We start from the raw sequence: 24,354 nt of genomic DNA, 5'->3' as shown, positions 1-24,354 counted from the left end.
TACCTTTGATGAGCAGGGAGATGGAAGGATGATTGAAGAGGCTGATGCTTCTAGGGTTTCGGCAACGAAGATGGAACTGGATTCCTGCTATAGTTGGTTTAATAGTGTTAGGCTGAAGCTTACAGGCATTTACACAGTGGACTATAAAAGCGCATAGAACTTCAATATTTATTGGAAAAGCAGGAACGGCGAAAGCAGCACAGAAAAGAGAAAAATAAGACCACGCAGAGTCATAAACTTTCAGTGTAGATTTTTTGCTAGCAGCCTCCAGATATGAAGAGAGCAAACTTAGTCTAGAGTAGGCTGACTGAACGGGGGGCAAGGCATGCTGGATGGGTGAGCTTCGGGGTAAAGGACAAGAAATTCCTGAAATTTAAAGTGTGAAAGAGCAACAGCTTTATTATCAGTAAGGGGAACATATGTAGCTTTGAGAATGAAATTATTAATAACACAATTCCATGTGAGGCGTCTTAAAAGACGATTGATAAAAGAATAATCTGAACAACCTTTATTAATAATATCGACTGCTGATTTGCTATCACATTAAAACAAAATCTTTTTACGGTCCCATTTGTTTCCCCAAAGCAAACAGTCTATGACGATAGGGTAAATCTTGAATAGATTTAGCTTCAGGAGGAAGGTTAATAATTTTATTTGGCCATTTTTCGGTAAACCATTCGTTACCAAATAATCCACTGAACATGATTAAGCTTATCTTCGGGCAGAGAAGCTTTCATGGCCACACTGTCTAGAAGTATACCCAAAAATTCAAGATGTAGACGGACCGACCGTTTTCTCTTCTGCCAAAGGAACATTGATACTTGAGAATAATTCTTTTAGCTTCGAAATAGAGTGATCTGGAGGAGAACTAGGAAAGTCAACAACTAGAAAATCGTCTAATAAATGAAGGACAAATGGGAGTTTACATTTATTCAGTAAAATCCAGCAAAGTGCTTTGAAAAGAGAATTGAATATTTTTGGACTGCTGCAACACCCGAAGGTGAGGAGCATGCAAAATACATTTTTGACTTCCACCTGATGACAAAGAGATGCCACTGGGAGGGATGGAGAGGTATGACTTTAAATGCATCAATAATATCTGCTTTGCCCATCCAGACGCCTTTCCCCGCAGTTTTAATAAACTGAATAGCATGGTCTACCATAGCGTAGGCTACCGCGAACATGTTTTCAGGAATTAAACTATTGATGCTAGAGGTTTCGCCGTTATGGGGAGAAGATAAGTCTATAATCACTCTTTTCTTTGCCGAGGATTTTCTAGTGGTTAAACTATTGATGCTAGTGGTTTGGACGTTATGGTGTGAAGATTTTTTTTGTATCACTTATTTATCGCACCTGATTCAGATCATCAGCTCATTAGGAGAGAGATCCATGAACTGAACTGAGTGTGTCAGATTCAGAAACATTCAAAATGTGCAGAGCAGTGGGTCCCGAGGCCTGGAGTTGAGAACCACTGTGGAGGTGATAATTCTTATTTGGTTATTTTATTTTGCTTGGATTGGTTATGTTGGAGATAATTCCCAATTATATAACCCTTTTCCAATTCTTTTTCGATTAGGGTATCGACTACCCCGGGTTCTTTGAAGGCTGATAACAAATTTTTACACACATGAATGCCTGGTGGAAGAAAACTGAGACCTGCCAAGAAACCTTGTACGAGTCTGGTTAGGAGAAAATTGACAAAACACTTATTATGATGAGAAGATAAATTCTTAGAAAGCTTGTGGATGTTGATAGGTGTAGAAGGGTGTTTATTCATCTTTTCGAGGACCGGGTTGGAGGTGCTTTGAACCTGCGAGGGCAAAAAGCTCTGGGGTGACTATCTCCACAAATAGCACAGCAATGAAAAAAATTTACATTTCAAGAAAGGACACACTGATTCGTTGAAATTAATACATACTGGAATACTGGATCCTTCTAAAACTCTGGCCTTGCTAGGTAAACCTTGAACTCAAGAGACTTTGAACCGATGTCTGAATTAGACTGACCAGCTTTCCCTTGGGAAGTTTCATATGCAGTATGAGGACATAGATTTGCGGTAAGAGAAAAGGAAAAACAAATGGAGCAGGAGTTAGTCTTATGACTAGTGAAGTGTCTACTTAACAGTTCAAGATCGACAACAGACCAATCCAGTTTAACACTGAAACGCTGAATGTACAAAGCTGCTTTAGCGGAAAAGGACTTATGGTATTCGTAAAACAGGGAACCGCCGTAATTGAAAGCCAAATCTGAGATAATAGGCAAATAATTATCAAGTTCAGATCTTCTGTTTGGATAGACCTCGCAAATTGTGTCTCTGAAGACTCTGAATGCAACATTGAATTCTACAAGTGACAGGCTTTTGGACAGTCTAGGATCGCATTCTTTGAGAACGATGGAGATATCCCCACAGTCAACAATCATTTTATCTATGACCCCAGTAGAGCAAAGCTGTATTTTTACTAAATTTATATCATTACCTGCTAATATCTGATTTCTCAAACTTGCTGGGAAAGCTGCTGCAGGTGAAATGAATGGTGTTCCACTGGATGGAGCAGGAGTTGCCGTCGCCAGTGTGTGACGCGGTGACAGCTCACACTGTGAAACACCTGGAGATTCTTCAGAAGTGAAGATTTATTTAACACTGCAACTCTGGCGTCTATTTTGCTGATGTCAAAAAGAGCTGCAAGCACGGGGTCCTGTCCTTCTTGGGGAACGTAAGATCTTTTTGCTGAAGGAGTGGAAGTTGCTGCAGGTATGATGTTTTTACTTTTAGACTAGCACTCCTGCGTTTGGCAAGGGCGTTAGAGAGCTGTTCATCACCAGCAGTTTGGGTGGCGGCTGTCCCTTACCAAAAAGTAGTATACTTCAAGTTTATTTTATTAAGTATACTTAAGTAAAGTTCAAGTATATTTTGACTTTTTGTAAGTATAAGTCATGTATACTTAATTGTCATTATAAGTATATATCTTAGAAGTACATAAAGCCCATTTCTGAGAAGTACATAAAAAGTAAACTAAAAGTATACTTTCCTATTTTAAGTTTAAAATAAGTATACTAATAGCACACTTGAATAAACTTCTTTTTCGTAAGGGGTGTCATTGTCTGGGTCTGATCCAGTATCGTTTAGACATAATTCTCGTGAAACTGGGAATTCCCAGTAAGAGAGAAAGCGCTAGCAAGAGGATACGCATTGCGCGCAGGTGTGGTGAGGATGGAGTGTGTCTGGTTTATAGGCACACAGTAATTATAATTAGAACCTGATTGGCTGGGAATGTGATTTTAAATGAACCAATTAGAGCACCAATAGAGTTTCATGGTTGAACTACTCATTTGTACCCATTAATACTCAAAAAAATGTTGATCTTTTGAAAATCTTGCAAAAGTAATGAGTATAGCCCAGCCTGCCACTCTGCAAACCCATAGTGGAGTGTCCTCACACTCCAAGGGAGAAAGCACACACTGGAATGATATTGTTACAATGATAGTGCTAGGTTTGCCTCGTCATGAGGAAGTACTTGCAAGTTCACCACTTGATTTCTAAAAAGGTGGGATCATTGGACACATAGCCGGTCGAGGATTTAGGACAACATAAGAGTATTTGGGGCCTAACTCAAGGCACTCTTCACTAACAGAGAGCACTTGTAGGTCTCCAACTCTCTTAATAGAGATGAGTACGGCTGACTCTAAGGGCTCAAACAGAGCTCTTTGTAGTACTTTTAGCACCAAAGAAAGCTCCCAAGAGGGATAAGGCATGGCCTTGGAGGATTTAATCTCATCACCCCTCTGAGAAACCAAAAGACAGGTGTGCTTCCTGATTGCATGGTGATGTGGAAGAAAGATGCCACTTTAAAGCATACAGCTGCCTCATAGAGGATGTTTTGACTTGAGTGATAGTGTATATCACTACTGGTGATAGCCAACTTAGGCTTTTCACATCCCATCCATGGCCAAGACATGGAGGCTTCAGAGATCTGTGTGAGGGTACCAGATTGTGCCCTGACCCTGAGAAAGAAGATTGTTCCTGAGGGGAATTTGCCCAGGTGAGGCTCTCAAGAGAAGCATGAGCTCTGAAAATCAAGTCTGGGTGGGCCAGTAAGGTGCGACCAGCAAGACTTGTTCTTCTCCCTGACTGTGAGTGGAGTGTAAGCACCACTGCTGAGCGCTCGTGAGCTGAATGAGGGCCATATGTATTGATTAAGTGTGTGTGACTCAGGAATGCTTTAAAGCCTGTCTGGGATTCTTAGCACCATGCTGGTGGACAGGCAGTGTCACTTTCCTATGGGGAGCCTTCCATTGGAGCCGGGCAGTCGGCTAGGGCCGTGGCAGAGCCAGTGCAGCAGCCACAAGTGGGGAACCTTGGCAGTGTGCAGATAAGAAGCAGGACCTCTGTGGTCTGAAGCTGGCAGCTGAGTCACACAGGGGCAGGATGTTTATTTGTATTTGTCTGTTTCTTATCCACTGAGAACTGCTGGACAAAGACCTCTAGTTTGTCACCAAATAGGCCCACATGGGAGAAAGGAGCACCAAGCAGGCGGCAGATCCATTTCCTATTTAGCGCCCAAACTATGGAAAAATATACCTAGTGTTGTTCGGGAGGCAGACACACTCTGTCAGTTTAAATCTTGATTAAAAATTTTTTTAACTTGACATACAAATAATACATTATTGCATTTCTATAAGTCAAATCTGTTAAAGGGTTGCTAGGCTCCATTTATTACGTCAACTGGGAACACTTCCCATAACATCCAATGTGCTTGTTACATCGTAAGAAGAACGGCATCTACAATAATATTAGTCTCTTTCATTCTTATTCTGAGGTCACTGTAGCCATACTGATCCAGTCCGTATCCAGACCAGATGGTGGATCAGCAACTAATCGTAGGAATAGGTTTTTTTTCAATTTTTTTCTTTGGCTTCCTTAGTTGGGGACACTGGACTGATTACACAGACACTATTGGAAGAGAACTGAACTGGATGATGACATCACTGAATCATCAATGAACTGACTTAAGCTGAAAAATGATTCTGTTTTCATTGTGCATTGTTTTCTTACATTTTCCTGTTTGACTCTGTAAAGCTGCTTGGACACAACCAGTATTGTATAAAGTGCAATACAAATAAATGTGACTTGACTTGACCAAGAAAGCACACTTCCTTGGCATCTATTATTTTCCCAAGGTTGAGCAATACGTAGATTGTGTTCCTGGACCAGATGGACATCGCCCAACTGAGTGCCTGCACTGTGAACGTCATCGCCTATAGGGTGAGATCGGTGAGATCGGTGAGATCGGTGTGACGAGTGGGGCGGGGCCAAGAGCCGTGGGAACGGAGTGAGGCCGGTGGAGTGATTGGGAAATGAGCGACACCTGCTCCACTCACCGGTCTCGAGTCCCGCGGAGGAGATCGGAAGGATAGAAAAGAGGAGCAACGACAATGAAGGACGAGAGAGGACCAGGCCTGGGTTTTATTTTGTGGTTTGGCGCGGCAGTTGACCGTGAGGGGATGTCGCGCTGTTTTATCTTTATTTGGTTATTAAAGTTTTATTTGGGTGTCCGCAGGTTCCTGCCTCCTTCTTCCCGTGATTATGGAGTTTGTATATCGTTACAATCGGTCACTGCACACATCTCCGGCGAAAGAGCTGGGTCGGGACTACCCTTGTGCATGTTTCTCAATGCCTTGGCGTGATGTACCTGGAGGATAGCCAGGGCATCCTGGGAATAAAATACACTTAGAATGAACTCCCTTTATCATAGGAGAACTCAACTGGCAGAAATGATCATGCTGAGGAATAGGATGGTGGCCAGGATTGTGAGCAACTGAGGTGACTTTCTTCTTATAAAAGGAAGAAAGTCAGAACTGCAAGATTTTGATGGCCATGCTCTCACAGTGATCATATGTTCCAACCATCAGAGGTGTTTGGGGCTCACAAGTACAACCCCTAGTGTCACTACATTCAAATAATGTCAAGTGACTGACAAATAAGGAACATGTTTTACTCAGCCTTAGTTGCCACAGTATTGCTGCATGCTTGGTATTGTGAGTGGTTGCTACTTAGTTGTTTACAGGCTCAAGAGTCCACCCTGAATAATATTCTGTCCCCTGCTTTAATGCAAATCTGTGGGATGCTTTTTGCAAGGGGAAAAAGTAGGGTTTTAAATTGTATGAGCAATAGTAATAGTGACACTTGCATTAACAAACAATGCTAATAATGAGCTTCATGCTTATACGTAAAAAAAAATGTATGTATTCAAGATGTATTCTTTAAAAACACGTCTTACTATCTCATATGCAGTTTTGTCTCAGGTAAATCTTATATACATAAATACGTGCTCCCCTCCACATTTTCTTTGTTACAAGGGCAATGCAACATGCACAGACTGTTTGACCTTAGAAACCAACTGACTGCACAGGGGTAAAGTCACAGCAGCCTTGGGCTCAGCACACCAGCTGAACATCACAATAAACAACCAATCATCTCATCCATCAATGAGATATAGATCATTGCATGGGAATGTTTTGAGTTGACATTACCATAAATAACTGATTCTCTTAGTCATTTGAATAATTCAGGGAGATGGGAGATTATGTCAGTGTTGTCATATGAAGTAAAGCAGGGGACACCTGTAGCATCTGACTGAGTGATCTTCGAGCGATATTCTCCAGAGTTTAATATATTACCCATCATGCTTTCTATCCTAATGCACTTGCAAAGCCTCATCAGTAAGGCAAATGGAATTTCTATCTTGCGTAGAAGCACACACATGCATACACATCAACCGCAGAGTCTGTGTGAACACTTTACTGACTGATCATTATCTGAGTAGTATTGCCCACAGAGCAAAAACAAATAAATTTTTACTAAAAACTTAAAGATGTATCCTTATATTTGATTCTCTAGGTAATCATTTTATTGTGTCAAGACCGATAAGAGGGTCCTGCTACAAATTGCTCTGCCAAAACCATCAAACCATCTTTAATTAGACATTATAATTAGGCCATATGAGTTAGTTTGTTTCAAACTGTAATCTTCTGCATTTGCCTAATTATGCATGTACAGTGCAGCTAGTCTAAAACTTAAACTTATCACATTAGAAAGGTGTTCTTCAATGAACAAGTATTTCAAAAATGAAAATGTATCATTTATACACCCTAACGTCTTTCTAAACATTTATACTTTCCTTTCCTCTATGAAACAAAGACTAAATTTGATGTACCTATTAGGTTTTTTTTGTTTTTTCAGTCAGTGGGGTCCAAAAGATTTAAGTTCCATAATGTGGTGTAAAGTAGCAATGTCTGGTTTTAACCTGAATTTTCTGAAGTGATACAATCACCTGCTGGATCTGGTCACTTTACTAGATCCCACTGCCATTTTGTCTTGCATTCTAAATCAGTAAATACTGTATTTTATCGGATTTCCAGCATTGTCAGCCAAGAGGTTGACAGAGGAAGCCGGAATCTACCTAGCATTGTTTGGGAGGTAGACACACTCTGTGAGTTTAAATTTAGATTAAAGACCCATTTCTTTACCCTGGCATACACATAGCACACTAACACATTTCTATAATTCAAATCTGTTAAAGGATTTTTAGGCTGTATTAATTAGTTCAACCCAAACTGGTAATCCAGATCCAGTCTGTATCCAGATCAAATGGTCACTGAAGTTACCTGGATCCAGTCTGTAACCAGTCCATATGGTGGATCTGCACCTAAAGATGACCTCTACAGCCCTGAATGTCAGCGGAGACCAGGACAACTAGATGAGACAGAGACAGATCAGCAACCATCGGCACAAGACCACAAGAACCAGACGAGTCCTCTGCACAATCTGACTTTTGTTGCAGTCTGGAATTAAACCAAGCCATGCTGGTTTCGTCTGGCCAGAGGAGAACTGGCCCCCCAAACTGAGCCAGTTTTCTCCCAAGGTTTTTACAGCGCTATATAGATTTAGGTGACTTGACTTTACTTGACTTTGAGTTGAAAGCAGGAGATGAAACAATTATAAAAAAACAAGGTTTATTAAATAATCTTATTTGTGTCTGTTTCAATGTTCAGACTTTGTCTAACCAGCACAAATTTAAGATGCTTCACGACATCATCCCATGAAACCTGGAAATGGAGACATGTAGATAATTGGAAATACACTAAAACCATGAGTTGAAAGCTACACCCAATGTAAAATACTTTACATTGTGAGGAATACACTGTTGAAAAGACTAGCAGTGCTGGTTACAATTATATGCTGAATGCCGGTGTGCATCCTAACTAGCTTCATTGATTAACCAACTTTTAATAAGGGCAGACCCATACCAAGTTCTAGACCACAAAATTAAGACTCTGTCTCTCCACAGGGTTTTTTCCGCAGAAGTATTCAGAAGAACATGGTGTACACATGCCACAGGGAAAAGAACTGCATTATCAACAAGGTGACTCGAAATCGCTGTCAATACTGCCGACTACAGAAGTGCTTCGCTGTGGGAATGTCCAAAGAGTGTGAGTGCTAAAAACCTTCATCCTACACACACATGCACTTCAGCTCAGGATTTTGTCCCTTGAACAGATACATCCATTTTTGCACACCTATCTTTCTTATGTATATTGTGTTTGGTCATTGAACCGAGTAATATCATGGCAGATTACTCATCTAAAAATATTCACTGTAATATTCTGTATTATTGTCACTAAATTGTTGTTCTTTATGCCTTTGAGAATTAGGGCTTTAATTGTTTGGGCTTTTTATACCTAGTATAAATCAACTAATGTGAAGTCACAGCAGTCATCAGTCATCTCTGACAGAAGAGGGTTAGTCAACTAAAATAATAAATCGGTTAGTCATAGGGAAAAAAAATTGTCTGTGTCTGTGATGGACAGATTGTTAACGGCTGGTCCTTGAGAAAATCAATTCAGGTTCTTATAGATTCCTAGTTTCAATTCAAAGTCAAAATTTCGATGTCAAACACATTTTATTCTGTCTTTTTCTGTTGTAGCTCATAACATGAGCAAAAAATCAGCAGCCTATAGAACACTTAAGCCTACAAGAAACTTTTGCCTTTGGTTTTAACAAAAATACCACAGCAAAAACGGCTAGACTGATAAAATAAATTAAAAATGTTAAATTATTAAAGTTAACAGTCAGTACTAAAATAGAAACAAACAAATAAGTTAACAATAGTTAATTTCAAGTACATTCAACACTTGAAAAGTTCAACACATTTCACATACAGAAAATGAAATCAAAAGTTTAAAAACATTACATAGTTTTCTTTTCATAAATAAAATACAGATTAATCCTCATTAAAGTTACAAAAGATATTCAGTCAAGATCACTGAATGATTTTCTTTTGTTCTTACCTATAGTACCTATAGAGTTGTACTGCATCCTTCATATCTTAAAAAAGTCTTTAGTTTTATCATATTTATAAAAGAAAGATATAGCTTTACGATTCTCTCCGGAAAAAGCCGAGCTCCTGGAGGTGTGCCGTGGGCGGAGCTAAAGAGTGACGAGCATTTGACCGCCGAATGCCAACAAAACAGACATTTGATGCCGTTTCACTTACCGTCTGCAGTTCTGAATCATGAATGGGATCTTTTATAGCTGGGACCGCTTCATCTTTCAGTATCAAACAATGTGCAAATCCAGCATCGAACTGTGCCTTGTTTATAAAAGATTCATCAACAGGCACACTTGTGAAACTACAGAACTTGTGGAACTGTCCCAGAAAAACAAACTGTATCCAACGCTGGGTTCTTTAGGAAGCTGAACAAAGTTATCTTTCACTTACAACCAAAAACACCCTTCTTTGACAGACATACTTCCCAAGCAATTCCCGTGCAGAGCTGCCGCCCATCCCGTGCCGCGATCTCGCTCTTACAGACATACTTCCCAAGCAATTCCCGTGCAGAGCTGCCGCCCATCCCGTGCCGCGACAAACAATTCCCGTGCAGAGCTGCAGAGAATTGAGTTATGATGTGTTGATCTTTGTATTTTTTTTGCTTTTCTAATTGGTTCATACAAAATCACGTTCCCAGCCAATCAGGTTCTAATTATAATTACCGTGTGCCTATAAACTGGACACATTCCATGGTCACCACACCTGCGCGCAATGCGTATCCTCTTGCTAGCCCACTGCCTCCCCAACACCACCTGCCTAGATCTGCTACGGGGGGATCTTCCGCTCTCTCTAGCAGCAGCAGCATGTTTCCTTTTATTTTATGATCTGTGCATTTAGCCAAAGCAAGTCTACTTGCTCTGCAGCAGCAGCGCAGCAGATCTAGTGTGCCAAGACCAAACCCATGATTTTCTAATTTTATCAATAAAGCTTTTACAATCCTTTCCGAGAGTTGTCATGACTGAAATAGTCCGTCATATGTCCAATTTGTTTTTAAAAATCCAACTTTTTAACAGTGTAAACGACTCTGAATGCATGAAACAGTCGTTTCATGTCGTTTCCTCCCAAGCCTCCCGCCCCACCTCACCCCTTAATGTAAATGTGTGATTTAGTTGACCAGTAAAAATCTTTAGTTGTGGACAGCCCTAGAAATGAGATGTGTTCGTAGCCCTGTTTAGATCACTGTCCCTTATTGTTCCATATTCCACCTTAATTTCATATGTCACCAATGAAACCTTCATTTATTTGTGCATTTGTTATAAATGGTCTTAAACTGTTTAAATACAGTTACATAAACCTAACTGGGAACTGTCTCATTGTAGCAAAAAAAACAAAAAAACAAACAACAACAACTGAGACCTCTATAAAATGGAGCAAATGGAGACTTCTCTTGCAATAAATTGGTTACATTTAAAATATATCCCTCCAATCATTTAATCACTTAACTGTTTAACATAACTAAGAACATAACAAAAGTGCAAAATTTGTGCAATAATTTTTCTCTGATATTATGAAACATAAGAAAAATAAATAAATAAAATGATTATTTGAACTCATCAGGACTCCAGTGATTCACTTCTTTCAGGAGTCACCCTGCAAATGTACCACCATGGCATGTTGTGCGCATCATTGCTTTAGATTCCGTTCAAGCCATCTGAAGCTGTTTGCATTTTACACATTATTGCTTTTGTTTGATTGCATCACCGCTTATGATTCGAGTCGACTTCACACTCCATTTGCAGCAGGAAAAGAGGTGATTCTTTTTCACGCTCTTCTTCTGAACAAAAAATACACAAGGACAGTGGTATAATATTCTGTTTGCATATCAGAATTGTGAAATACCATTTTTTCTCTCTCTGCTATTTACTTAGCAAAATAATGCCACCAAGACATAGTTTTATTTAACAGCAGCATCTCCAGGAACATGACCAAAACATGACTCTTATTGGTTGGCAAATTATCAATAATTTTCCCTTGAAATTGTGATCATGGTTTTTAATTTTTATTAATAAAATTTACACTGCTGAAACAAGCTGAAAATTGTGTTTTTGAACTACTTTGCTATTTTATACATTAGTAAATCACACTACACATTGCCTTTCCTAGCAGCACGAATAAACATATTTTGAAGAGATTATAAACAGAATGTATGCATTGCATACCAGCCACGGCTCATTGTTTTTCTGTTCATTAGTATGAAATCATTTTGAAATCATCCTCCATGCCTTTTTGAATCAGGTACTGTATCAGGTACTGTATTCAGCTTCATGCACATCCCTATAGTTACATTATGTAATAGACTTATTATAAATTATGAAGTAATATCTTTCAGTAATTCAGTTGAATTAATCATCAGAATTTTCATTGGAAATTCACATTGCTGCACCTCTTTCGATGTGAATAGGCCTGTAAGAGTGCATCACTGTCAAGGAGCGAGACACTTCTGAAACTGAGTAACAGTCAAACCATTAGCTCTTAATCTCCCTCCCACCTTGTTATTTTAGTCTCTCTGTCTCTGAGACAAGCTGCAGATTTACACCGCTAGTATTAGCAGCTGTCAAGAGCCTGTAATGACCTCACTGAGATTATCTAGCATTTCACAGCTAAAAGATAGACAGATACACAGAGCACTTGAGCAGCGGAACTCCAGCTGTCCATGGTTTAGGCCCATGAGGAGATGGCCAGCACTTTATCTTCCCCAGACTGACTGCATACAATCCTCAACTGACTTCTTCACTATAATTACCACAAATAAAAACTGACTAGAATTTAGCGTAATCATGAAATGATATTAAAATAAAATTTATTTGAAAAATGTCAAATAAAAGCCTTGCATAATCCTCAGTGTCCCGGCGGGTTCAAACAAGCAGAGGAAAGGATCTGTTTGTAGCAGTTTAACTTTATTAAAAGAAAAAAACTCACAGGAGCATAGTTACAGCACAGAAGAAGAACAACATCAACAACAAAAAAAAAAACACTCCAAAATGCAACGAAAACCAACAAATTGCACTGAAAAGACAAGGCATTAAATACATACACAGGAAAATGAGCAAGCTAAGCAAGAATCAAGTGAGCGAAATCAGTGGGTAATCGTGACAACAAATGAATAGTGGGACTAAACAACAGAAACCAAGGCAACTGAGGTAATAGGAACTAAACAAAGGAAACACAAAACCTAAAGGAAATAGAAATACATATATCAAAATAAGAGTCCATACTACAGAACAGAAACATGACAATCAACTCTCCACAGCAATGTTGGGTTTCAGAAATATTGTATTTATTTGCTGCTGCATCTGTTATGTCACCTCAATACTGGACATGCACAGTTAGAGCGACAGTGTGTGCTGGTCATGTCTCATTAATAATACCACAACACACATGATTGTGCTCTGAAAACCAGGTGGAAAAGAAAAACAAATATCAGAATAACCAGGAAGAACAGTTGAACCTAAAATAAATGCTGTGGTAAGGTGGTTAAAGATCTGGAATTTTAACGTAAAAAAAAAAAAAAAAGGTTTGTAGGATCTGTGAGGAACAGAGGGACAGGAGTGAGTTCAATTGAAAGTTTATTCGAATCCACAGAAAGGATCACATAAACACAGTTCACATAAATTAACATAAGGGGGGAAATTATGTCAAAACAACAAAGATTCAAATCAAACTAACAGAACCAATTGGACCTAACACAGGGAACAAAGCATCAGCTTATAAAGGAAAGAATGGGCCCATCATAACACAAAAGGGGAGACAAACACTTCACACCTAACATATAATATTACAAAATTAAAACAAGATCAAACAAATAAACAAATTTCCACCCAAGAATAAAGACATGACAAATGTAAAGCAATAACAAAATCATTCAACTAAAGAAACCAATTAATGAAGAGTCAATTGTCCACCTCCCCCATCTCATCAAATGGTATGTCCAGATGGACCCAAAGATACTTAAAAGTCAAAGTTCCTGTCCAGATTCCAATTTTTGGCACACCCAAATGCAATCCATGTGCACACACTGTTGCCATCCATCTCCGCTAAATGTAACTTGAATAGAAACAAATATCAAAAGCAGAAATGACAGAAATGCAATGTAAATTATTTTTGTGCACTTAAAATCCATAACTATGTAAATAAAGATGTGTAAAATTAATGAAATGAGAAAAAAACAACAGTGTTAATGTTGTAAAATTCATCGATTATGAAACAATTTCAATTTCATCTGCAAGGCAGCTCTACAGAAGATAATAGTGCCATTATTCAGCCCAAGTCATGTTGATTCAATTCAGTTAAAGAACAGTGTCAATGTTGCAAAGTTCATCAATTATGAAAATAATTCAATTCAGCTATAAAGTAGAATCCATGTTTAGGAGTAGATAAATGAATAAACAGCTTGAATATTCGATTTCTACATGTGGGCGGGAATTAACCGCCCCTTTCTGCTGATTGGTCAGCCGAAGATCAAACCGTGCCATCACAAGTCCTTCTGCGGTTCCTGCGAGGCAGAACAATAGTCCTCCGCTTCTGAAGGTGTACGGATTCTTAATGCGTTTATTGCATTTGCAACTACATTTTATCATTGTCTCATCAAACAACCAGACAAATGAATGGATTGACACAGCTCCGGGGCAGAGCCTAGACAGGGTTTTCTTCTTTGTATATAAATTAGATGCTTTGCATCATCTGGGCATGGCAGGGTATGATATGATCATAGCCTACCCTGGTTCCCTAGTAAGTTTGTTTGATTAATTATTTAATTACTTTTAAATGAAATATTTTTTTAAACTAATACAAAAAAAAAGAAATATTAATGCATTGACTTGGGTAGTCTGTGTAATAGGGTCTATCACATTTATGCAAGAACTGTCATTCTGACTCTCTGGCAACCAGAGAAAAGAGATATTAAAATACACACTCCTCTAAGTTTTATAATGTAGTCTTTTGTTTTAATAAAATAGATTATAATTGATATCTCAATAGTATATGTGCTTGTGCGAAGCGCAAGCTGCTGCAACGCAATATTTAAATAAATTTACTTAAATAAACTTGCCATTTCGATTTGTTTCTCACCAAATCCCACAGTATACTTTCAGAATGCTAAAAAAGTGAACGTCACCATTCTCTGTGTTTGTTGGGTCTACAAGGCAGTACGTGTGTCTTCCTCCTGTGGTACATGTTGGATTTACCCCTGTGTTGGATTAATAAAGAATTTTTTCAATTATTCTTGATTCCGTGTTCCTTCCGGCACAGTAGCGTGACATCTTGAAGACTCAAGACTTTTTTTAGTATGATGTAACAGTCCAGTATTTGGTTTGTTTATTTTATTCTTTTCTTCTTTTTATATTAATTCTATGTCTGTTTGGTTGTATTTTTTGTTGGTGGAAGTGTTTGTTGGGCAAGTTACTCTGATAATGTAATCAAATTACTGATTACTCCCTTTAATTAATAGTTAGTTAAATTACTAGTTACGTTACTTTTTACTCCATGGAATTTATGAAATCCCAGCATACACACTCCTGATAAATATGTTATTAAAGCATCAACATTCACAGACACAGACACAGAATGTTAAAACATTCACATTTTTAACTAAAGCAAGCTGCTGCTGCGTGCATGGCAGAATGCCAGCAAACAGCACTGCATTTATAATCTCTAAAAGACATCTCAGTTCATTGCAATCTCACAAATCTGTTATAACACAATAAATATATGCGTAGTGAATCTTTGATAATGTCTACAATTCGTGTGTTATAATGAGAGGATTCGTGAGCACGCAAATTTCAGCACTGCATTGTTCATAGCCTAAATAGAAACTCTGCATATGCTTGCACCTGTTAATCGTTTATATTTTATATTAGTTAATGTTGCTTTTGTGCAATAGATAAATATTTATTTGTTTTAGATATTTTATGTTTAGATATTTCTATTTTGCGGTCTATTTTGAGTCCCGTGAATCATTTTATTCTCCCGCATTCTGCACACACGAGTGACTACCTGCCCATACCAGCACTCGCCCATCTTGTCCCGCGCTGCACTCTGTTGCTTCGGGTCTCGTGGGAGGAGGTCTCTAATCCACTGGAACTTGACTCGACAGTGCATGTGCTACATCCTTTTTAAAATCTCTAGATTATAAAACACTGCATTCTGTCAGCAATGTAATGCGGCAGTAACGTATAGAGACCTCTGCTTGTAACTATACTCTGATTACTCTTTTGAAAATTATAATGCGTTAAATTACTCAAAAAAGTAATCAAATTACAGTAAGGCGTTACTAAGTAATGCGTTACTGCCCAAAACTGGTGGACCGCCATCTTCAGGTCTCTCCAGAGATGTTTGATTAGGTTCAAGTCCAGGCTCTGGTTGGGCCACATGTCTTCCGCTTCCATCAATGACTGGTTCAATGAAAACACACCTACAGTGTGATACTACCTCCACTGTACCTCACTGTTATAAATAAAGGTGACTTGACTTGACTGTTGGGATGGTATTATGCAGGTGATGAGTGGTGCCTAGTTTTCTGTAGATATAACACTTAGAGGTCCTTCAGGTGTTTTTTTTTTCCCCCAAGCAGGCTTTCATGCATCATGCACTGAAGAAAGTCAAGTCAAGTCACCTTTATTTATATAGCGCTTTTAACAATACAGATTGTGTCAAAGCAACTGTACAGCATTAAATAGGAAAATAGTGTATCAATAATGCAAAAAAGGCAGTTCATCATTGAATTACGTGATGTCATCATCCAGCTCAGTTCAGTTTAAATAGTATTTTTGCAATCAAGTTGACGATATCAGTGGAAATGAAGTGTTCCCAACTAAGCAAGCCAGAGGCGACTGCGGCAAGGAACCAAAACTCCACTGTGAAAAAATTGAGAAAAAAACCTTGGGAGAAACCAGACTCAGTCGGGGTGCCAGTTCTCCTCTGGCCAGACAAAACCAGCAGTTCAATTCCAGGCTGCAGAAAAGTCAGGTTGTGCAGAAGAATCATCTGTTTCCTGTGGTCTTGTCCCAGTGGTCGTCTAGAAGACAAAGTCTTCACTGGGGATCTGTCTCTGGGGCTCATCTAGTTGTCCTGGTCTCCACTGATATTCAGGGCTGTAGAGGTCATCTCTAGGTGCTGATCCACCATCTGGGCTGGATAAGTACTGTATCCGGATGACTGCAGTGACCATCTGATCTGGATACTGACTGGATGGCTACAGTAACCTCGGAATAAGTATGAAAAAGACTAATAATAGTGTAGATGCCATTCTTCTAACAATGTAACAAGTACATCAGGTGTTATGGGAAGTGTTCCCGGTTCCTGTTATCCTTATTAATGCAACCTAAAAACTAAACTGACAGAGTGTGTCTGCCTCCTGAACAATGTAAGGTAGGTTATTCTAAAGTTTGGGAGCTAAATAGGAAAAGGATCTGCCGCACGCAGTTGATTTTGATATTCTAGGTATTATCAAATTGCCAGAGTTTTGAGAACGCAGTGGATGTGGAGGACTATGCAATAAGAGCTCGTTCAAATACTGAGGTGCTAAACCATTCAGGGCTTTAAAAGTAATAAGCAAGATTTTAAAATATATACAATGTAGACAGAACCATGCTAAAATGGTCATATTTCCTGGTTCTATTAAGAATTCTAGCTGCTGCATTTTGGACCAGCTGGAGTATGTTTATTAAGCGGGCAGAACAACCACCCAATAAAGCATTACAATAATCTAACATTGAAGTCATGAATGCATAAATGAACATTTCTGCAATTGACATTGAGAGCATAGGTCGTAAATTATATATATTTTTTAGATGGAAAAATGCAGTTTTACAAATGCTAGTAATGTGGCTTTCAAAGAAAAGATTGCTATCAAATAGCACACCTAGGGTTCCTAACTGATGACGAAGAATTGACAGAGCAGCCATCGAGTCTTAGAAAGTGTTCTAGGCTATTAAATGCAGAGTTTTTAGGTCCTATAATTAACACCTCTGTTTTTTCAGAATTTAGCAGTAAGACATTACTCCTCATCCAGGTTTTTATATCGACTATGCATTCCATTCAAATTGGTATTTTTCGCCGGGCCGTGAAGAAATGTAGAGCATTTATCATCAGCATAACAGTGAAAGCTAACACTGTGTTTCCTGATGATATCTCCCAAGGGTAACATGTAAAGCATGAAAAGTAACGGCCCTAGTACTGAGCCTTGAGGTACTCCATACTGCACTTGTGATCGATATGATACCTCTTCATTCACTGCTATGAATTGATAGCAGTCAGATAAGTATGATTTGAACCATACTAATGTACTTCCATTAATGCCAACAAAGTTTTCTAGTCTATGCAAAAGAATGGTGTGGTCAATAGTGTTGAACGCAGCGCTAAGATCCAATAGCACTAATAGAGAGATACAACCACGATCAGATGATAAGAGCAGGTCATTTGAAAGTCCAGTGAGAGCAATCTCAGTACTTTGATACGGTCTAAATCCTGACTGGAAATCCGCACAGATGCCATTTTTCTCTAAGAAGGAATATAATTGTGAGGATACTACCTTTTTTTAGTATCTTGGACAGAAAAGGGGGGTTCGAGATCGGCCTGTAATTAACTAGTTCTTGGGGTCTAGTTTTGGTTTTTTGCTGAGAGGCTTAATAACAGCCAGTTTGAAGGTTTTGGGGACATACCCTAATCACAATGATGAATTAATAATAGTCAGAAGAGGATCTATGACTTCTGGAAGCACCACTTTTAGGAGCTTAGAAGGAAAAGGGTCTAACATACAAGTTGTTGGTTTAGATGATTTAACAAGTTTATACAATACTTCCTCTCCTATAGTAGAGAATGAGTGGAACTTTTCCTCAGGGCATCTATAGTGCACTGTCTAATGCGATACTGTAGCTGACAGCTGCATGGTTACAATTTTATCTCTAATAGTATCAGTCTTGGAATTAAAATAGTTAATAAAGTCATTCCTGCTGTGCTGTTATGAAATGTCAACAGCTGTGGATGCTTTATTTTTCGTTAATTTAGCCACTGTGTTGAATAAATACCTGGGATTATGTTAGATTTCTTCTAAAATAGACGAAAGGTAATCAGATCTACCAGTTTTTAATGCTTTACTGTAGGATAGGGTACATTCCCACCAAGCAATACGAAATAACTCTAGTTTTGTTTTCCTCCAGCTGTGCTCCATTTTCTGGGCTGCTCTCTTTAGGGTGCGTGTGTGCTCATTAACACGGTGTCAAACTAATTTCCTTAATCTTCTTTAAGCGTGAAGGAGCAACCATATCTAAAATGCTAGAAAAGAGAGAGTCCATAGTTTCTGTTACATCATCAAGTTGTTCTGAACTATTGGATATGCGAAGGAATTTAGGTAAATCAGGAAGATTATTTACAAAGCAGTCTTTTGTGGTAGAAGTGATGGTTCTACCATACTTGTAACAAACATGATCAAGCTCTGTCTCTGAGCCTCCAATCCCAAATAGAGCCCTGGCCCGAGATGCTCAGGCCCTAGCCCGGCCCGTGTCTGACATCTTATCAGAATTCTTGGCTCGAGTCTGACCCGAGCCCGTCTTCTCCCAAAACAGCTTGTACTAGCCTACTGTTTCAGCTAAAATAGTTCAGTTTTGTGTATAATGTCAAAGTGATTATATTTAGATAATTTAGAAAAAACATTTGGAGCATTTATTTGTTCATTAAATGTAAGTTTTTGTTTTTTTAAAGTAATGACTAAGCGGCCAGTGGCAGACAGTGAGTTGACCATAGCCTGTTTGATCAATTTAGCCTTCTCAAATCATCATGAATTGCCTAGAATAAAATCTATAGATATAAAACAGTTCAAGCATATCACAATGTTAGAACAAATGTTTAACCTATAGCCTATAAATGTGCGCTATTAGACGCATATCTAATCATTTCTGCGGAGAGCTACAGCGTGCTTTACAGGACATGGAGGCACCTGCGCCATCATTTTTGCTCATAAAGGTAAGAGTACAGTATACATCACTCAGAACTGTGAAGGGCCTACTTTTACTTGTGTGCACTCCCTATATCAACAATACTTTGTGCTTTTATAAAATAAAGGATACATTGGCCTACAGGATGCACTTTCTGAATTTCGGCCAGGAGCGCTTCAAAATTATGGACCTAAACTCAGCAAATACTTGCCTCACAGACTTAATTTATTTATAGAAAGCTTTAAATTGCTACTTTAAAACTAAATAATTCAAATCAAAAACAAAAACTTTTTTGCATTTCTCTGTAAAGACGCTTCCAATGAGGAGATGGTAGGTCAGGATCGTTATCTTCATCTTTGCGTCACAGACTCAGAAAACACTAATTTACAGTGTTGGGCAAGCTACTTGGAAAATGTAGTAAGCTAAGCTAACAGTTACTCTTCATTAAATGAAGCTTCACTACACTAAAGCTACAGCCCTGTGAAATGTAGCAAGCTAAGCTACAACAACACAGCAAAAGTAGTTTACTACATCTAAGCTATTTCTTTAAAAAATCTATTTTTATATTGAACCAACATCATACCAAGTCAATGCTCTCTCAGTGATCAATAAAACTGTCAGTCAAGCAGATAGACAGGCATAATAGTTCAGTTTAGTTGTTTATTAAACAGCTGTTCCAAATCAATTTGGCAACAAAAATCAGTCTTAACCATCTTCAAGAATCAAGAAATAAAAGACTTGCACTCTAAAAAACTATTTATTTACTAACTGCTTGTTTTCTTTAAAAAAAAAAAAACTAACACTTGCTTCTCTAATCTTTTTGTATTCTTTGTATCTTTGTTTTCTTTTTATTTATTATACAATTAACAAAAGCAAAAAAGGCCTATAAATAAAAAAACAAAAACAAACAAACCTTGCTACATGTACTGCGTTAAGCTAACTGAGCTAACTTTTTATGGCACTTGTATTTCATTGCTCTTTTGTTGATTTTGATTTCTTCCATTGTGCTCATTTGTAAGTTGCTTTGGATAAAAGTGTCTACTAAATGTAAAAGGGTAACCCTTCACAATAAGGTTCATTAGTTAACATTAGTTAACTAGTGTAGGTAACACGAACTAAGAATGAACAATACTTTCAACATTTACTAATGCATTATTAAAATCAAGATGTGTTTGTTGTCATTAATTAATGCACTGTGAACTAAACATGAACTACAAATGAACGACTGTATTTTCATTAACAAAGATGAATAAATACTGTAATAAATGTATTGTTCATTGTACGTTCATGTTAGTTACATTAGCTAACATTAATGAAATCTTACTGTACAGATGTATAGGCCTACAAAATAACTTAGGCTACGTTTATTTGCATCGTTGCATGTGTCATTCATTATATTATTTAACGTTTCATCAACAAAATCAAGTTCAAATACTACGTTTTTGAATGTTTCGAATGTTTTCCCCCATCATTAACACCACATTCGAAGGCAGTACGGGCATCTACGGGCATCATGAACTTGCAGGTTGTACAGTTTTCTGTCTCTATGTGGGTGCTCAGTTCCCTTTCAAGGGAACTTCGAACTGCGTCCTCTAGGGGTCGCTATGGGGAACACCTCGTCGTGACCCGTGTCTGAAGCATACAAATGAAAAAACACCAACGAGTTGGCCGGCGACAGCCTCTGACGTCACTACCGGGTGTGACTATAAAACAGGCATCGGAAAAACACGTCATTCTCTTCTTCGTCTTCACTGACTGTTTTGTTTGAAGCGTGCATCTGAAAGAACCGGTAAGAGCGCTCTTTCTCTGTCTATCATGGCGACTACTAGCAAGCGTTTAGACAATGTATGCATCCGTGTCGGCGTTATTTGAAACCTGATGACACACACGATCTTTACGTGATTTGTTTGGGTAAAGAGCACGCACGCGATGTCTTTGAGGAGGCAATCTGCGAGCATTTTTTCAAGAAAAAAGCTCCGCTCTCGTTCGTCTCTCTTTCCGAAAAAAAAAAAAAAAAAAAAGGCAGCCATCTGCTTCCCGCGGTTCAGGACCCGCCGTTGCTGAGGCACGGAGGAGAATGAGCTCGTGAGAATTTCAGGTGGATCTGTCTGAATGGTTTAAAGAGGGACTTTCCCTTTCGCGCTCAAGATGGCGGCGGACGAGAGAGAGCCTCGGGAGGATGATGTTATATCTTTAACAATTTCTGATACTGAGGTTAGTGCTCTGCTGGGTTTTTACCCAGGAAAAGCAGGAGATATTTGAGGATGGTGAAGAAGCTGAGGCTGAGCCTTCTCAATTCTCCTGCCCTGCGTATGTAGAGCTGTTGGAGTTTATGGATCGCGCCTCGATGAGCGTTATCTTTCCGACCATAGCCCTCCAGCTCAGGTGAGCCTTCCATTTCTGCCTGATCTCCATACAGAGATCGAAAGGAAATGAAAGAGGCTGTTTTCTTCTCGCATCCATTGGTTTCGGCATAAGAGTTTTGCCGACATCGAGGCGATGCGCGGGGAAAACGGCTATGAGAGGATGCCCCCTGCAGAAAGAGCTTTCATTCTGCGGGGGAGACATCCTCTCTTAATCTCCCTCCTTGCCATCTAAGCCCCTTCAAGCAATGCATCTGGCTTAAATGGCAAGGCATACGCAGCAGCAGGTCAGGCTGTGGCTTTATTACAAAATAAATGCTTCAAGCATATCAGACTGATCTGCTGAGAGACCTGGATAGAGGCGAAGGCCTTTTTCCTGATCAGGTAGCCGAGCTGTGCCGCACCACAGGCCTCTCTCCGGGCTACCAAGCAGGCTGCCTCTGCCATGCGCAGGACTATGGCGGCCATGGTGGTGGCGGAGAGACCTGTGGATGAACCTGGCAGACATTGGGAGGAAAGAAAAGGCTTTCTTCTCGATGCTCAGGTTTCGCCTTCTGAACTTTTAGGTATTTCCGTTGAGACGGCGATCGAGAAGTTCGGTCGGGGAGACGAAGGCGCACTCCGCTGCTTTCAGATCCTTCATTCCACGAAGGTCCAGGTCTGAGCCCGAACAACATAGGGGTCCTGGCCTGTCTCGATCTGAGGATCAAAGACGGGCACAGAAGGCTAGTGTCGCGACTCACGCTCCTCCCCCACCTGCGGGCAGGGTTAAGAAGCTAATCAGAACCTAATGGATGTGATCCAGACGAGGCAGCGTTCTCGTCTGAGTCAGAGTGATACTGGTTCCCTTTACGGATTTTTAACTTCTGCTTTTATCCTCCCCTTCCTAATTCCCCTGTAACCACCAGTTCTCCACCTGATCGAGGTTAGGTGGAAACCTCTAACGCATAACAGTCTCCTATTCTGGACCTATAATGTTTTTGGCTGGTTCTATGTTCATAGCAACCACCTTACTGATGGTCCGGACTAAAGGAGGCGCCCCTTGAGCGGGGCTCCAGCGCAGGAGGGTGGGAAAAAAATAACCCTTTCTGTATATACTTATGTGTAAATTGCTGGTGGTTATGTGTCTACTAATAAACTCTGTGAGTTTCCTTTGCAGTGCTCAGTTACAGTGTTTTACTAAACACTCGTCAACACCAGCCATCCGGCTTCATGTTCCGGTATTAGGCGGCTGAGATCACAGGTTTCTGCGGGAGCCTCCTTGATCATCAGGCCTGGCACAGCACTGCAGGGAATTTCATGGATGTCCGGCCAGGTCACCCTGAGGGGTCTCCTGGCCGCTTAGGTGCTGTCGCATCCAGCGGGAAGTGAAGGTGGCAGTTACAGAAGTCTTCTTGTATATGCTGCCTCAGGTGATGCTCCCCTCGCTAGAGGTTTATAAAATTCGAGCTTGCCTCTCCCGTGCGGTTCAGCGCCTCTGCGATGCTTAGGAACCTTTAGGTACACACGCTAAGCTCTGTGTACTTTCTGAAAGCCACATGGTGGTCAGTGTGCATGTGAATACTTTTCGCACTTTCTAAAAAATCCAAGTATTGGTAAGTGTGCACGCAAGACTCTGCGCACTTTCTGAAATCCTGTATGGTAAGGGTTACGCGCTCCGCCTCGTTCCCTTTCTTGAGATGATTAGACCTTGGTTCCTTGGGCTCCATTCAGCCAGTGTGTATTTTTTTATACACCTCAAGCATCGCTTCCCTCAACATGAGGGGCTATTCGGGCGATTCTCGTGGTAGTTTAGCAGCGCTCCCCTTTTCCAAGAAGGGTCGCCTATGAGCGTGCTTCTCTGTATTCAGGAGTTCTCCTCTCATATGAGACTGAGTTCACTGTTTTTCCCAGAGCGCTCCAGCATTATTTCCACAGATCGAGTTGATGACTCTCAAACATACTTTTTTGAGATGCACCATTCCATCTATGAGCTGCTCTATCAGAGTGCCACGAGAGCCCTTCCTTAGAACAGTATTTGAAAAAAAAAATCCATGATATGGTAAGTGTGCACGTGAAGTCTTTGCACACTTTCTGAAATCCACACTGTGGTAAGTTCGCACGCTAGTACTCTGCGTTCTTTATAAAATCCTATATGGTGAGTGGCTTCGCGCGGTTGCTTCGTGCCCTTTCTTGAGCTGGTAAAAGCCCCCGTTCATCTTGGGCGCCACTCCACCCATGTATCCTTGGATACCTATCGAAACAGGGTGTTGCTACTGGAGATCTGTTGAGACAGCTCCTTCAGCAAGCTTTTGCGGAAGCAAGCTGTAGCCCCTGTGTGACAGGCTAGACTTAGTATAAAATGCTAGGTTCCTAGCTGTATCCCTTTAAAGGAATCTTTCCTGATTCCAAGCCTTTAGCTCTACCACCGGGCCGAGGCCCTAACAATTAAGAAGGTATGTAGCTTAGGCCTTTGGCCGTAAGGGGTATTGTCACAGACAGCCATCTAAACGTCCCGGGGGCAACTCCCATTGAAATGGTAGAGTTGGTACTTAGTGTTCGCCATGATTCTGGCCTGCACTCCCCTCAGCATGGCGGCGTGGGTATACTGTTCCCCATAGCGACCCCTAGAAAGGGAACGTCTCAGGTTACGAATGTAACCATGGTTCCCTGAGTAGGGAACGAGACACTGCG

The 24,354-nt window shown here is 39.9% G+C and overlaps 1 pseudogene; it reads left to right on the top strand.

Moving 5' to 3' along the window:
• The window catches only part of LOC122148708, a 254,877-nt pseudogene that overhangs the window by 206,726 nt on the left and 23,797 nt on the right, over nt 1-24,354 (top strand).

Source organism: Cyprinus carpio, chromosome A19, assembly GCF_018340385.1.
Source record: "Cyprinus carpio isolate SPL01 chromosome A19, ASM1834038v1, whole genome shotgun sequence".
NCBI classification, from domain to species: Eukaryota; Metazoa; Chordata; class Actinopteri; order Cypriniformes; family Cyprinidae; genus Cyprinus; species Cyprinus carpio.
Note: the sequence above shows the minus strand (reverse complement) of the source record. Positions and strands in the feature narration are given on the sequence as shown.